General features: G+C 35.8%; 1 protein-coding gene across 3 annotated transcripts in view; it reads right to left on the minus strand.

The window, feature by feature from the left end:
• mylka (myosin, light chain kinase a) overlaps window positions 1–12,358 on the minus strand; it is a 99,025-nt gene extending 86,667 nt beyond the window's left edge. For 2 of the 3 annotated variants that reach the window (XM_088605574.1, XM_088605572.1), the window contains exon 1: window positions 12,225–12,358. The gene's annotated coding sequence lies outside the window, so the exon portion shown is untranslated. Of the gene's footprint in view, window positions 1–1,625; window positions 1,771–12,224 lie in introns of those variants that run through there. The other variant, XM_088605573.1, reaches the window with a different exon arrangement.
• Window positions 12,359–13,226: the final 868 nt, after the last annotated feature.

Genomic DNA, 13,226 nt, shown 5'->3' on the forward strand with positions numbered 1-13,226 from the left:
GATTAATACCACCAAAGCACATATTCTTCTTCTAATAATGATAACGGCCTTAAAATAACATAAAAATAACTTAACATGTGTCTCAATATGCAATAACATTGCATTAAAAAGCACTGTCTACTAATGCATGACTCAAATTGTAAACTCAAAACACCATCCTGGGAGAAGAGAAAGAACTCAGGGGGATAGATTATGGTCTTTAGCATTTATAAAAATAAACCTGTTCTTCATTCCTCCAGTAGTCACATGCCAATTCATCTATTTCACACTTGGATAGACAGTTCCAAGATTTCCAAGAAGTAACAAACTGGGAAGGATAAAGCAGTGTTCTTCTTTTCACCTGGATGGGCTCTTGCACTCGTTTTGCTCCAAACAGTCTTTGTCTAGTTCCAAGGCAACATGCTCAGAAGGGGTAGCTTCAGTACAATGAGCTGCACTGTCACCGATTCCCCTCCCTGACTTGCAAAGAGCTCAAAGGCCAAAATACCACTCCCTGTGGTTCTTCACTCAAGACCACCTTCTCTTCTCAATAAGGGGCTAAATCATTATGTTCCTTTCCACATGACATACCTTATTATGGCAGCCTGTAATGGGCTTTTTTTTTTTTTGGTTCTGAGCTAGAAAACCCCCATAGAGACGTGACAGAAAACAACTCGAAAAAAGTCACCGACTGAAAACTCTGTGGTAAAGGAAATGTGTATTCTCCAGGAAGCACTGAGATGAATATATGATATTCAAACCCTGACAAGAGCAGCAAACACGCCAAAATACTTCTTTCCAACACGGTTCAAGATAACATTCTTTTGAATTTCTATTGATAAAAATCAGTCTTTATTTACGACTAATGTAAGTATAATTTGTATAAGTATCAAAGCCCTTTCCCCCACCACATTTTTCTTCTTTTTATTTGTTCATTGCCTTATTGGATGCTGAGTCTTTACCCCCCAAGACTTGTATCAATGAAGGCAATGAATGCTTTTGCTTTCTTACGTCAAAAGGACTCAAACAGGCTGACCTGCCCCCTTCTTCCTATCTGTTATCTGCTTAATCCCCAGGTCTCTTCATGGATATGTGCACTCAAATCCCCATCACACATCCTTTTCTGAAGCACAGCATTCACATTCAAGACTGAATAAAAATGAGCCTCTCCTGACACAAAAGGATTTCACTATAAGCATGCGTAAATACGAAATGGTAACAGTGCAACATAAAATACATCAATTGCCCGGCTTGTCCTGTATTATTATGGGCACCTGGTACAGTAATTACCAGCACTCTTGATTCACCTTTCAAGAAGTTTATTCATGAAGCTTTAAATAAACACTTCTCCTTTAAGGACTGATGGAACTCAAATACGTTTTTCAGGAACATTCACAGATCGTTATGTATATTATTAACTGCTGTGCTGAAGACATTGATAAATCCCACACTGAAGGTTTGGTGCTGCAGTTTCGATCTGGAAATTCCTAACAATTGACCAGCAGTTAGCACACGCTGCTTAAATGCATAAACCAAACTATTCTATCTCTTTTACCTTCTTCAGACATACTGACTGACAATTAACACCCCCTGCAAAAATACAATCAAAACAAACAAAAGAAACTGAGACAAATCTAAAAACTCACCAAAACTCCTCCGTGGCGGTCTGACTGCACAGTAGGAGAGGGCTCCAGCCACACACTACCTGGTTTTGTTTATTGTTCAGGAAGCCTGATGCTCTTAAGAGGTAATGCCACTTATATGCTCCAGGCTGTCTGTGCGTGAGTCCAGCTTAAAACAATTGAGTGCAAGCATCAATTAACATTGCTTGTTTAGTTTCAGTGATACAGCAATGATCATCTAGGCCAGATATCTTGCAGACAACCATCAAAACATGTACAGTACTGTATATTGTACATTAGTAACTGGACCAGTATTCTCACCAGAGTTAAATGCTTAAAAGAAGTCATACTGTATGGTATGTTAGAAGTTTTGGAGAGATCAGTTTATTATTTTAATAATGACCTGTTCTAGTTTTTACAGAATAATGTGTCCCATTTTAACATGAAGCAAAGCATGCGTTGCAATGTTCATTACCACTTTATGTTATTTGTTTATTAGTATTAGTATATCATCTAAACAACTAGATGTGTATTACAAATATGGCTTTAAATGTAAAAGGAAATATGGTTTTGCACACAACAGAAGACTTCTCTGATGATGGAAACATGCTACAGAAAATCAAATTATTCTTGAATTACATTAAAGGTTTTGTCTGCTAATTTATACTCAGTGTGACCAAAACACATGGAAAAAATTAAAATTGTAATGCTGGTTTTAATTTATAGACTCCTCTGAAGTTTCAAATCAAAGAACCACCAAGAACATTCTGTAGACAATATGGAAGTGTCCAAACGCTTAAAGAATGTTAAAAACATGTTTGTTACAATAGAAAAAGATACATTAAAAATGTGATCATGTTAATGAAAGTGTCATCCGATCAAATTTCTAACCACTTTCAAGTACAATTTTACAGTTGTGTTTATGTTTGACTGTAATTCTGGACACCCATTCTCAGAGGACACTGAATTTATTCAATGTTATCATAAAATGTGGCAAGTTGATTTCCGTTCAGTTATATTTACCCTTGTGCGTTATCATGTGCAAGCCAGAAAAATAAGCTAATATCAAAGACATGCCATTTCAGCAACAAGGGCACTTTATAGAGTTGCGGTCCACAAATCAAGTTTTCTGTCTTTATTGCTACATATGAATTAGACATCCTTCAGGAAATAAAGGATTTCAGTGATAAATCATTCTGGTTGTCTTCACATCTGTAATGTAAAAATGCAAGTTCATTACTTTGCGCAGGAAAGCGTCAGCATTAATCAGAATTAATTGTTACAAAGATTTTGTACTGAAGTAATGGATCGTGGGATACCTGCACTGTATGCTATCCAGTTACCTCTTCTCAAAAATAACATCCGATCAGCTGTGAGTCTGTTTACAGAAACATTCTTAGTTTATTAATTAATTCAGGGAACATTTAGATAACACAAAGATCTTAGTCATTGAAAGGGGTTTTTACAGTAAGAGATACATTGTATGTATATATTGGCTCAATCCTATTTAAAGTGGCTTCTTGTCAGCACTGCTTTAGAGAAAAACTTCCTGATGACGTCAAACCATTCAAATAGATAAGATTTTGAGTAATTTTGTATACTTTTTTTTCTGCTCCTTCAACAGCCCAGGAACCTATACAGTACATTAGTATTGAAAAATAAAACCTTTTTGCTTGAGGGGAAATTATTCATTTTTCCACATAGATACTATTCTATTTTCCTTTAAAATAATGGAATGAAGTGGGAATCTTATTTGGAAGAGTATCATTCCATGCTATTTGTTTCTATTACAAACAGAAAGCCCTTTCTATAAAGATACAAATAACAAATTTAAATAAAACAGCTATATCTAATTTTGCATGATTGAGTTCCAAATAATAAAGTTTAAAAAACTACCACAAATTACATTTTCTGTTTGTCCTCCATGGGTTTTAGACATTAACAGCAATTGTATTGTCTACTTAAACCACTTTCATAACAATCATAAGATACATACAAGCCATCTTTGCATTCCAGATCAACAAAATACTGTATCTTGTCGGCCTGTGCAGGATCTAGTCTGGTTGACATTGGACAGCAACAAGTATTGATCTGAAGCACATTACAAAGATGAAATTTCTAAGTTCAAAAGAATTAGACTGCTTCTCTATGAACATGGAGATAATTTTGAAGAAAAGTAACTTATTTATCAATAAGGAAAATGATTACTAAAACAAAAAATATCTGGGTCTTGAGTTCCTTTTAAAAGGACTAAGCCTGACTCGAGAGAACCCTCATTTTTGTTTCACACCATCATTGAATTCCACTTTTCGCTATTTCTCTTAGTTCAACAGAGTAACTAATTTCACCTTATGACTCATAAACACCTTGACTATCAAGCACCATCAATCACTCTGTTTAATAGATCACCATGAAGAATAGCTGGACTGTCAGGTACTATCTTATATACATTTTGTTCTATCTCTGTAATAGAATTTTTTATATATAATACGTTTGTTGTTATTATTATTGGTAGTAGTCTTCAAAGGCTACAAGAGGGGGGGGGTCCCTCAAGTGCTGATTCTTGGTCAAAATCTGTTTAATGTGTATACTGTATGAAAAATATTATTCAGAGACATGTGATCTATCTGATAACATATCTGTATCCGCTGCTAATATTTTGTAGACTAGACTTAATGACATTGAAAACTCAGATAAAACAAAAATAAAGACCTATTGAGACCTTCAAAAAATAAGAATAATCACTGATTTTATTTCCTATTGGAAGACAGGACAGAGAACCTATACTGTAAATCACTGCTGTGCCTTATATTACCTAGTGTACAATGCACAATCCAATTACATCAAACTTCTTGAAATTCTATTCTTAATTATTTCTATAGTGAAATGTGTATTACACAAAGATTCTAGAAATCTATATTATCAATGCATTTTTTGGCAATTTCTACTAGTGAAACATAAAATATTCGAAAAACACACCATCACAGTGGGAAAGTTCAGCACTCTGTTCCAGATTCAGCACTCCAAAGCCTTTAATGATGTTTACAACTGAGCAGCTGGGAACCATTTACCAGTCTTACTTTAATCTTTATCACAGTTTTTAAGTGAACTTGTTTTCTTGATTGTAACTGAATACCATAGTGCAGTTCATCATACAGATTATATATAATTTGTGCTAAACTTTGCATTATGTGTTTAAATATATTATTTCAATGTATTCCTATTTTTCAGTTTCCTATTTCAGTATTCATTATTCTTCACTTCCTATACTTCAAGTAAAGAAAGATGCACTTGGATCTGATACAAGGAATCAAACCAATGAACCATCTATGTCAAACTTTAATACATTTCCAGATTCAGGTACAGAGATGCACTTTTGTTTAAGGTGACGAAGTCTGGTCAATTCAAATTTCTTGAGTTATCGGAAAAAAACTGTTCCACGAAATAATGGAATAGTTGCTAAATTCTTAACTGGTTAACTAAATTACACAAGAGAGGAGATTAAACAATTTCTGACACATCGAACGTTGCCTGTTTAAGAGCAAACAAAACCAGGGTTGCCCTATAAAGAGGTCATTTACCTGGAAAAGTATGTAATACTGTTGAAACACTGACAGTCCAGCGGAATGTTGTATGTTCTGATTCACAGACTGTGGAACGCTTGTGGCCAGAGCTACCCATAACTTTGTGTGCAACTTAACTTAAGACGGGGCTGGGGGATCAAGAATTCCAATGGATTCTTTCTTTCAGCCGCTAAGGGAAATGTGATTTGTCAAATAATAAAGCACAGGAAATATATTTTTATTTAATTTTTTATTATATACAAATGTGTGTGGGGGCGTATTTTGGAAACCACATATTTTAGTTTTCACGTCCTGCAAATTCAAATAACCAAATGTGGTTTTAAAACAAAAAGTCGCATGCAAACTCTCAAGCCCACATAAAACATATGTTTGAAAAGGAAATATATCACTGGAGATTCCAGTCTGCTCCATGTGAAAAACCATTGCAGATATGGTTTCTAACCCCAGAAGGCAACAATGACATACATATATGTACAGTATAATGAAGAGTTACAGAGATCCTAAAGTGAATAATGTTATTGGCTTTTCCAAAAGCAGTGCCACATTACTTCACTGTCATCCAGTGGAGTTGTACATACTGGCTATCAATGAGCAAAAATAACCCAGAGAAAGGGACTTTATTTCTGTAGAACACAAGTTTTAAGCATATTATTTTTACAGTGGCAATGCCAGAAAGTATCCACAAATTACCATTTGCCATGGTAAATACTGCACTTAGTATTTGAAGAAAATATAAATATAACACATGTAATCTTAGCACAGTGATTTTGAAACATGGAAATAAGCATTTAATGTCATGTACTATATAATATGAGCTTGGAAAATCCTTTGGCGCTCTTCTATGACAAAGTCTGGATAACCACTGTTTCTTACTCTTGACCTGGAGACACCAGCAGGGACTTTTGATTTTCATTTCACCTGAGGTCTTTGTGACCAAACTGAATCAGAGATTGAATTAATTTGCTTTGATAATCAAACTTTCAAACTAATTGAGGAGATGGAGTTCCCTATTAAACTAGCAGGCCTATGCATTTCCATGATCAGTGAGTATCACAGATATACTGTATATCGGTATATACAGTACATTTTGGTGTATGGCAAACTTCAGTAGCACTGGCAGAGGCAGCAGGAGACTGCATAAATGGAATTGGCTGCATTTGAAAGAAAAAATGTCAGCTGAAGATGCAGATTTCTTAAACAATTCATGATGCTTGTGTAAAACCTATGGGAACAATATTGCTAAAAACAAACTCTGACATGAAGGCCTGTGCTGGTTCAGTTATTTAGACAGGAACTGAAAACAAGCTTCTGTTTATGCATATTCCTTCCTTTTTTTCCTGAGCCCACACAGATGCTGATATTACCCTTAATTAACATATTTACTGCTGTCTGTATATGATATACAGTATCAATTACCAATGTGTAGCACCACCTGGATGATGCGCCGGCAGCCACAGCCCACCAGTACGCTCCCCACACACGTATCAGTGGGCGGAGAACTGGGAAATGAAGCCATTTTTCTTTTTGAGAAACGTCCTGGGACAGTCAAAAAGTTTGTGATGCTTCAACCTGTCAATGTAGGACATTCTCTTAAGCCCAGAATGTATCTGGTTGATCTTCTCTGGACTGATTCCAGAGCTTTTCTGTAATATGGCAACCATATTCAGAATCTGTCAAGAGTTTGCCCTGTCTTGAATATTTAAATTAATCTTTTTGAATTTAATTTGTTGATTTTTAACAGTGTTTGCTAATCCTCTTAGTTTGGTTATCATCTGCAAACTTTACTAGTTTACTAAGTATATCAGAATCTATATCATCAATACAAATTAAGCAGTCCTAGTAGAGGACCGTGCGGTACTTCACTAATTAAATCACCCAGTTTGAGAATACACCCCTTATCTGTATCAGTCTTGCACTGTATTTAATAACCAATTCTCAATCCAATCACACCTGATTCCTTGACTGCTTACCACCTGCAATTTCAGAATAGTTTCTTCATTTCTTTCTTAAAGGTGCTTCTTGAAAGTCTACAAACACTATATCATATACCCTATGTATATCCATTAATTTTGCTTCTTATTCAAAGAAATAAACAAGTCGGGTAAACTAGGCTGCTGTTGCTGTATTATACCTACAGTATGTTGACAATTCCCAGGATATCTGCATATACTGTGTGATGCTCTGTTTTGGTTCTTATTAATCATTTCCATAGCTTTACACATAACGGAAGTCTGACTTTTTTGATTGATTCAGTTTGCTGACCTTTTTAATGAATAGTACTACAGTACAATAGCATTTTTCTAGTCCCTAGATACTACTCCTGACTCTGGCAACTGTTGGAAGAGTTGCGTCAATGACTTCTGAATAACATCTCTTGTTTCCTTGTGTACAATTGATAAGATACAATTGGGGCCTGGGGATTTATTAATCTAGAGTGCGTCTAGTACTAGAAACACTTCTGACTCTTCTAAGATGATACTATCCAGTACAGAGTTTTTTCCTTCCACTGCCTGAAGCATGTTTTAACTTCTTCCTTAGTGAACACCTGAGTGAAACATTCTTTTAGTAAACAGGTCATTTTACATTCTGTGATTAGGAATTCCCCATTTCTGTCCTAAACATATTTTACAACTACTTTGATGATCCTTCTTCTGTTGCAGCACTTAAAAGAATTTGTATTATTTATTGTAATATTCCTTTCAATTTCTCTCCTGCCCTTTCTAATATCCATTTTACCTGTGCTTGCAATCCATTGTACTTTCACCAGTTTGACACCAGTTACAAGTTTTATTTCATTCAAAAAGAAAAAAGTAAGTTACAGAAATGCAAAACATAGTCAAAACAACATCTTATCACACTTTCTGTTTTTGTAGTGCAAGTGAATGTTCTAATGTTGCAATTCTGTAGCTCTCATTGACCTCACAAACAGCTGCATAAACGCAGTGCCTGACTTCACACCATGCATAATAAAACACTTGCATTATTTTCTCAGAACCATTTATTTAGCAGCATGTTTAAAGTTCTTCGGAGTCACTACAATGTGCTTTAGCTTAAATTTCTAAAGTTAAAGATAGAAAATAATAGGCATGCGGAAATATTGATATGCCACCTTTGACCACTGATGACTTGAAGCTTAAAGAAAGAATAGTGGCTGACAGACAAGAGATAAGAGTTTGCTTGTTGACATATGGCCATAGCTCAGCTGAAGAAAAAAGGAACAAAATGTCAGGAGTTAGAATGATGAGGTCATCAATGAAATATGGCAATATTTTAAATATTCATTAAAGTAAATGACAGGTATCATCCAATAACTTTTCTATTTAGGTTGACCAATATTTAGGTTATCCTTCTTAACACTGGTGATTAGCAACTCTCTTCAATTTCTACTGTACTCTTTTCTGTTATACTTAATAGAATGACCATTAAAGGGTTGCTTAGTTCCTGTTATTCAAATATTTGCTAATAAGCCAATCATAATTGAAAAAAAATAATTTGGGATAAAAACTGAATTTGCCTGTAGAAAACATAGGAAACATAACCTTTAAATCAAGTCTGACATAACTGAAAAGCATATGTTTATTTTATAGTGGAAACCTGTTTGTAGCAAGCACTTTACAACATATAATACTGGAAAAAAGATATTTCATCCTCACGAATTACTTTTACTACATAATAACCGATAGGGATTCAACTGCAGTGACTGGTTTTTAGCTTACTCACCACTGCCAATAGCAGCTCTTATAACTCTAACTTTAATTGTGTTTGACTGAGATAAAAAAAAGCCTTCAGCAACCGTTAAAACATCAGCATTTATTTAATATAATGTTGGCAGAACAATCTATGCAAGAATGACCCACAAACGATCGGTATCAAAGCTATTGTAACATAAATCACTGTGGTATTTCAAAATTTAGAACTGAGCTGGATCAATATGAATCTCTCAGATGTACAATGCCAAAGACACAGCACTAAATTCATTGACGAATGTTAAAACAGCAAAATTTATATGTGCTTGCTTTCAGCATTTGGAAAAGAAGCAACATACAGCCGTGGTACTCAGCTATGTTCAGGGCCATTTTAAGAACTGAATGCCAGCAAAGTGGTAGTCCTGCCAGCACACAGCTGGAAGACAAGCATTCTTTAAGTGCTTTGTTACTATTAGGAACTACCAGTTAAATCATCTGTATTTAATTGCCTTTGGCATGACTGCTAGAAAGTGAATTCTAACAGAGCTCATTTAGGTATAATTCAAGTTTAAGGAACTTTCAAAATATGGCATTTAAAAAAATATATGAGAAGACAAAATATGTACCCCCTTATTCTCAATAATCTAATGGGCTCACTTTGAAATTCTATAATAGGAGACCTCTCTCACTACTTTTAGTATGTAATCAAGTTTTGTGAGTTTATATTCAGGTCAGGGGAGTTACCTCCTTAATTTCCATCAAGATTTCAGCAGCCTTATCCTTCCATTCTACTAAACATTACGATCTATCTGCAATTCCTTGGACTACAAAGGTAAAGATGGCACTGTTGGAAGCACACAAGGACAAGGCCCAGGCTGAATTTAAATTACTTACTATATGTCATAACAAAGTCAAGCCCAATATCCCTCAGCATTATAGAAAGCCGTTTGTCAATAGCTTGTCAAAAGCTTTTACACTCCAGGGATCGTGAGCTGCATGGATGTGAGAATGTCAGGAATCGAATGCTAATGTGAAAAACCCTTTGTTTTGTAAAGTGTGTCTCAAACACTACAAACACTGAAAAGAGCAAAAGCTGCCATTTCTTTTGCGAAAGTGTGAAGGAACCTGGAAACCATCACACAGGGTGTGTAAGACGCATTAAATTGAGGCATACTTTCAGTTTAATAGAAAATGCACTTTATACATTACAAATATTCATCCCTGGTTATGTCCTTTAACATGTTGAAAGAACTGTGAAAAGTCACTGATACAGTATATCTATTATCCATCCATTTTGAGTGCCTGATCCATGCATTTGTAACACCAAGGCTTGATTTCTCCAATCCTTTACTGTATGGGCTCCCTAACTCTCATCTTTATGTTCAAACCTCTGCAGCTAGACTACTTACTCACTCTAGACCCTGGCAGCATACTGTATCACACCAACACTAAAGTCTCTTCACTGGTTGCCTAAAAAGTCACGTATTCAATACAGGATCTTGCTGTTGATGTTCAAGGCTCCAAACCATCTGGCTCCATCTTACATCTCTCTACTCCTCCATGTTTACACTCCCCCCCGTAGAGTCGGGTCAGTTGAGGTCGGTCATCTTCTCACTGTTCCCAGGATTAAATCATGGACTTTTGGTGACCGTGCCCTCTCTGTCACTGCTCCAGTGTTGTGGAATGACCTTCCTCAGACTTTAAGAGAGACAACTTCTGTAACTCTCTTCAAATCTAAACTTAAAACATACCTTTCTATTGGGGTCTGATTGCCTACAGTTAATTTGTTAACACCTATATGCTTTTTTTTCCCATTTACTCTTATTGTACTTCTCTTGTCTTTTTCTTCATTTGAAGATATACAGTGTCCTTGGGAAGGGAAAGGCACTTTATAAATAAAAGTTATTATTATTATTTAAAGTTATTATTTTCTAACCACTTTCTCTAATTCAGGGTCATGGGGGAGCCGAAGCCTATCCTGGCAAGTAATGGGAGAAAGGCAGGGTACAGCCCGGACAGAACCCAGTCCATCACAATGCAGACAGACACAAACATGCACACGCACACCAATGTCCCCAGCAGGTCTTTGGACTGTGGCAGAAGACTGGAGCATCCAGATGAAAATCCACATGATCATGGGAAGACCATGCAAACTCCACACGTATAGCACCCCAGGAATTGAACCCAAGGCCCCAGCGCTGCAAGGCAGCAATTTTGAACTAGCCACTGTGCCACATTTATACCTATTATTTTAGCAGCTCAAAACGTTACCATTATACTCAGAAAACATAAAACTTGAACAGTAATTGGCTACCACTGCAATTAGTTTTATTTAAGAGAGGAATTTCTCTTTAACTGATATCAGTCAAGTAGTTTACACTGCTCCCAATAGTTTTGACTATAGTGTGTTCCAATGACACAGTATTAAAAACATTATCCATATCAGTATTTTAATATTGTACAGAAAGTCCCATACAAGTCACACTTTCAGTAAAAACAAAGGAGTTTTTACTAAATAAAATTTCATTGAGTAAAATGAATTCACATCTTTAGGACTGGCACCAAATCTATCATTATTACTTTAATCAACTGTAAAGTTACTGTACGTTGGGTTCATTTAAATATAAAAGGCTTTTCATGATCATGATGTAGGCAGACTTAAATGTCTAAATACTCTAAGTCACAAGAAAACTACTGTAACACTACAGGAAAACAGGATACTTAGTAAAACAGAGTACTGTACGTCTTCTGCCCTGTTGTCGTTATTGCATTACAGTTCTGTTACCTGTTCAGACCGAAAAGAAACGTTATGGAGATACACCCTAACAGTAAACTGAAGAGCGTTACTACAAAAATCACTATGGTTACTTCCAGCAGTACTCCAAAAACATTGGCGATTAAGTACAGCATGAAGATTACTACAGTGATTACTACTGAAAGAAAAATGTGTGGCTTCTAAGTGGAATTACTGCGATTTTAGAGTTGAAAATGTGTATTATTCCATAACTGCTAAGCTCGAAAATCATTAATGTTTTTTAACATAAAACACAAAGGAAATGCATTCTCTGGGTTTTTATTAGTGCTTTAAGTTCATTTCTACTTTATGTAGTTACCATTCGCAGCACTTCAAGTGAAGAAAATAAAGGTGTAAAAATGCCTTGTGAACTGCATCGCTTCATATTCTTCAAAGATATTACAAACCGGTGCTGTGCATTTGATTTTGCTCTAGTTGCAGCTAAAGCGCAGGAGTATAATGTTTTCTTAGCGCCCAGTTATAGAATTGCATTTTCTTCCGCCTTTTGACATTTTAAAACAGATACCCAAACTTTCAAAGACGGTTTTGATCCACTCACCAAGACTGCACGTTGACTGCCTTCAGACGCGCAGATGCGTTGTTCCTCCTCCTACTGAACAGCTCCGCTCAGTTCTGTATCTCTCAGCTCGGCAAGAAAGCATTTTTTTGGGGATGGGTGGTGTGTTTGTTGGGGAGGGGGGGGCTCCACGAAAAAAGGGTTATGAACTCTCTATCGTGAGTTGCTGTCAGCCTTATTAGGAAATGTTTTGATCTTTTTATTTTATCTTCTGTGTTAACTTTCAAAGCTAGCTGGAGTTTCAGTAAGTTGTTGGAGGAGGACGTCTGGAATTTAGCAGCCCACCAACCAAGTATTGTATTTTATTAATGACCAAAAAAAGTAACACACCAAACAGGGATGGAATAAGAAAATAAAAAATATGCACAAAATTCGGAATATCAGACAGATAGGACAGATGACGTTTAATCTGTTTATGTTTTTAACCGTGAATGGTGCCTACTTTGCGATATACTGTAACAGGGCTTTGTATACATACTCACACATTCATGTGTATTTGTGAAATTCTGACTATTTTAATGTCTGTTCGATCGCTTCAAATACCAAGAAAAAGTACTTCAGATTGCGTCCTTCATGAAAAATCGAGTTAAAAAAATCGGATGTAAAACGATTTAACATAAAGTAAAAAAAAAACAACTCACAAGAACAGTTGCATTTCATAGTACATAATGTGTTATGACAGTACAGGAGAACAGTTCTAAAAGATGCATTTAACGGAGTGCAAATATCTTAAAAACTGGCCATATGTCCTCCTGGTCTTGGCACACACAAGAGGATGTTAGTGGCATCCTACCAGCCCCTGGGTGGAAATTACTAAAGGCTGAGGATTAAAAAAAACACAGACTTGATGTAGAATTTTGAGAAGTTTATCTGATGAAACTGCCTGAACTGAAAATACAACAACTAAACTGCCAATAATAACTCCCCCAATCCAGAGTAATCCTTCCTTAACTTCCAACACTAGATCTGCTGTATATGTGTTTT

This window comes from Lepisosteus platostomus, chromosome 14 (genome assembly GCF_059453375.1).
Source record: "Lepisosteus platostomus isolate fLepPlt1 chromosome 14, fLepPlt1.hap1, whole genome shotgun sequence".
In the NCBI taxonomy this organism is placed as follows: Eukaryota; Metazoa; Chordata; class Actinopteri; order Semionotiformes; family Lepisosteidae; genus Lepisosteus; species Lepisosteus platostomus.